Below are 4,412 nucleotides of genomic sequence, written 5' to 3' on the forward strand. Positions count from 1 at the left end.
GTTTTTCAAGAAAAAGGAAATACAAAATTTTTACAGTTTTTCTGCTTGGTTAGATTTTGCATTTATTTGGTTTAAAAATTTGCTAGAGATAATTGCATATCTGTAAGTTGTGCTTGTGTTTTACTATACTAGATGAATGGTACATATTGATGTATAAATGATTCTCTCCTTGTATAAATAAATTATTCATCGAAGTAAAATTAAAAAACATTTTCTGCATGGTTTTCGTCATAGTCCCTGTTACACAGTATTTTGTCACCGACCCCACATCCCTTGATCCTAGATATAGTCAGTCCCTGAATGAAATCTACTCTTTGTCATATACCAAAATATGTGTCCAAAGCTTCCATATTACTCAAGAAGATTTCCCAAGCTCATTAAACCTGAAGTTGACCCCTTTGTACCCATGTTTCAAAATCGTCGCAGGTCATTGGTATCCTGCCTGCGACGATAGCCCAGAATGAACTAACGCCTCACGATGTTGTCTTTGAGTCTCAGTGTTTGACCCGCAACGACCCAAATATGTCAAATTAGTTCAAACAGAATACTTCTGGGTGGTTCTGGAGCTGGTTGTTGGGTCAAAGAAGTTTGCCTCTCCTCATTTGAGACGGTGGTTCCGCCTTTTGAGTAACCTCCCATGAAGATAAGCTTCCTCTCCTTTCATTTATGGAGGCTCCTCCTCTTATAAAATCATCCTCCATGGCTATGATCAACTAGTTAGCTAGTTCTTGGTTTGTTGGATTGATAGCTTACAGTTTGGATTGCTGATAGCCGAGCAATAGCTTGTGAGGTATGAGAATAGCCTTTCATGTTGTGGATTGATAGTGTGAAATGGTTTTGTAAGAAGGAAGCCTCGTTGTGATTGCCTTAGTTTCATACTTATGCATTTGGGTGAGAGAGTAATTAGTCTTTTTGGGAGACCTTTGAGAGTGAATGCTCATGGAGACATACTGATTGGACCCTTCAAGGAAGCTTGCGACATCAAGGCATGGTTGTAAGCTTTACTGTTGTTTATATTAATACAATCAATAGTTATTTCCTATATCATGTATGAAATGTATGTTGATAGTTTATGGTTCCTTGATTCTATAAGTGGATAGTTCATTGTTGTGCTCTATTATGTGTTTTGTCGTTTCCATATGTTGTTTCAAGTGAATCATTCATTAAGGAGAAGAAAGTGATAGCTAAAGTGACGTGACGAAGACTTCATCAAACACCGGTATAAGGTAGGCATCTTTAACAATAACCATTCAAGGAATTAGCTATTGTCTTTGTCTTGTTGTGACTAGACCCACTCTAGGGCTAGAGGGGTTGTCTCTGTCTGCAGAGGGAACATACCTGCATCACAAGTTGGCGACTCCGTTGGGGAATGATTTGTGTGTTGTCTCTTGATTTTGATCTTGTTGTTTTCAATTGAATTAGATAGTGTCTCTTTGTTTTGGGACTGAACCATCAGTGATTTGGATCACTTGAGTAGATCTGATAGTCCACCTCACTGTCTAAGTAATAAACCTGGTGTCTTTCCGTTGTTTTTGCCTTGTTTTCCCTCTTTATTGAGATTGTCAATGTTTAATTCCTAACAGTTGTGATGAATCGCTCTTGTTCTCTTTACTCTCGCTTTATGTCGCGGATATCCTGTCATATAGCTACAATGATTCCTAAAATTGGACCCTCACCGAGAACAGGTGTACCCTTATGACGACGTTGCTCAGTTAACCGTGTTGTGCTTGCGAAAATTAGCAATCATCTCATGTTGTCAATGTTTCTCCCACAAAGATTCTTGTAGGGTTAATTTTTATAGCCTTGCCTCTTGAATAGACCAGTGTAGCTTGTCCTTTGCTGTTTATTTCACCTTATTAAGCTTGTTTTGATTGTGTTTACTAAGGCATGTCCTTCTTGGTTCCATTTGTATGAAATTTGGCTTTTTGGACTGTGTGACCTAGGTATTTTAGGGTTCAGTCAAGAATTCGTTGGTTTGGGGTTGCTTGTCCTTTCAAGTTTTTGAACTACATCCACAACAGTCTTGTTGGCTTGTTTGAAGTTGTCCACTTGCCCATCTTCTTGGTTGATCCATAGTGATTGGCCATCAAACTAGCTTGTTGGGTTGATTTGATTTCCATTCACTATTGAAGCATAGATTACATTTTGTTGACACCTAATCCTCAACGGATGGGTGAACTGGAACGCGAACAGTCATCAAGAAGATGAACTGATCCGTCCTATTTATGTATATAAATGATAGTTAGCTAATGAATTATGCAATCAATTTTCTTCTGCCCATTCTGGAGTTACCCTGGCCTGACATGGTATCAGAGCACAGGTCCCAAGTTCTAAATTTAGTTGTAACTCCTGCCTCTGTCCTGAGCGCTCCTCTGTCCTGAGCGCTGCTCAGTCCTGAGCGATGCTCTCTCCTGAGCACTGCTCTGCCCTTTCCACGCCAATTTTCATTGTCTTTTTCTTGTCCTGCTCATTACTCTGACGCGCCCTTTCCATGCCAACCTGAATGCGGTATATGGTATTTTCTGCCCTAACAGACTCAAAGCCTGCTATGCAGTAATAGGGCCGACGGTTTCTTCTGAAGCCTTACGGAAAGAAGCACGTCCGCTTTGTGAATTATCTGCAGACCTCCTGGAAGACATTCGCCCACTCTGCGAATTGTCTATCAATAAACTATCTCGTCCGGGCAACATTTTAACGCTGTTCCATATTTAAATCATATTGAATGGAAGGGTCTCTACGTTTAAGATGGAATTTCACACAGTCGAGTTATTTAGATACGCCCGAGAGTCCACAGTCTTTATCTCTGTTGTATAGTCGATCTATCTATGCTCAATGTTTTTTTTGAGACACCAACAGTCTTGGCACTAGGATCGATCCATAGACGTGACGCCTTTTTCTGTGTATTCGTTACTATATTGCAGTAATCTACCCCGAGATTTGAGAGCTGTCTTTGTGTGCTGTCCACGCATAACTTCTTCGTCGACATTCTCCTGCGCTCCCTCCATCTACCGATTTAAAACCCCGACTCCATCAAAATCGTCCGAGCGTGTGTCTCTTCAAAGAAAACCCTCTTTCCTTGCGACCAGTGGTCTTTGTGTGCTGTCCACGCACCCGAAGGCCCCAGTAGTGATGAAGACCGCGGTGGTTCCTGATCTTCTTCAAGCGTTCCAAGTCATCCCTGAGTTTCATGTCAAGAGCATTGGATACCACCTGAGTGGTTCGGCCTGACATCGGCCTTCTTGCATACAAGGTTGGCCAAACGCCGACCAATTCCTTTGATAGAAGTCAGGGCAAACATGATCTTCTGTCGCCCATCAACATTGGTGTTGAGGACATGAAGAATGTGTTGAAACTCCTCATTTGCAATCAAAGACATTTTCGCAGAACGCGAGAAGCCTCAACAGTCGCCAGTAACATTGGGTATTACGAAGACTGCAAGGGCTTTAGTATTATGCAGTTGATTTTTTAACTTCAGTATGGCGGTTTCTGTATAGCATTGAGCAGTTTGTTGAATTCATGATATACACAGTTTATATGATTCAAAGCGTTCAAAGTATTGCGGTGTTTCCAGAATGTTTTGTAGCATTGCATATATATTGAAGTGATATATTGATATATATTGAAGTGATCCCTAGTAATATTGCAGTGATATAAGAAATGTTGATGCAAACGTTAGAAGAAAATAAAGTGCATAAGGTTGTGGCATAAGGATTTTTTCAGCAAAAGTTTTTTTTCAAAACATAGTAATATTGCAGTGATATAAGAAATGCTGATGCAAACGTTAGAAGAAAATGAAGTGCATAAGGCTGTGGCATAAGGATTTTTTCAGCAGAAGTTTTTTTTTATCAACAGAAGTTTTTTTTTAGCAGAGATATTCTTTTACAGAATGAATTCAATCATTTCTATGGTAGGAATAGTTCTCACTGGAAAGGAGAACTATCCTGAATGGTCCCAGATGGTAAAACACACCCTCATCTACAATGAGTTGTGGAAAGGAGTGTGTGTCGAAGAAGAAGACAAAGACCCTGTGCAGCCTACATCAGATAAAGAACTTGTCATTTGGGAAAACAAGAACAGCAAAGCCTATGCATCGATCGCAGCATCTGTAAATGAAGAAGTAAGTCGTCATATTTCATCCTATTCCACTGCCTTTGAAGCTTTACAAAAGCTGAAAGAACTCTATGATTCACATTCTGCACTTGAAGTTGTTCAACTCATGATTAAACTCTTCACTCTTGAACTGAAAAATAATGATCCCCTTGCTCTTGCATCTAAAATAAAATCTATAATGCATGATATTAAATCCACTAAGGTTGAGCTGGATATCTCTCTTATTGCCTTTCTCAAAGCACTCTATCCTACCTACTGCAATTATCTTAAGTCTTTACAAGCAAATGGAAATCTTAAAGACA

At 39.8% G+C, this 4,412-nt stretch overlaps 1 pseudogene; it reads right to left on the minus strand.

Annotated features, from left to right (window-relative positions):
• Positions 1–3,030: 3,030 nt before the first annotated feature.
• On the minus strand, positions 3,031–3,376 carry LOC149180534 (small ribosomal subunit protein uS13z/uS13y/uS13x pseudogene; annotated as a pseudogene).
• Positions 3,377–4,412: the final 1,036 nt, after the last annotated feature.

This window comes from Pinus tabuliformis, chromosome 3_2 (genome assembly GCF_031772625.1).
Source record: "Pinus tabuliformis cultivar Carrire ecotype Pingquan chromosome 3_2, CPIR1, whole genome shotgun sequence".
In the NCBI taxonomy this organism is placed as follows: domain Eukaryota; kingdom Viridiplantae; phylum Streptophyta; class Pinopsida; order Pinales; family Pinaceae; genus Pinus; species Pinus tabuliformis.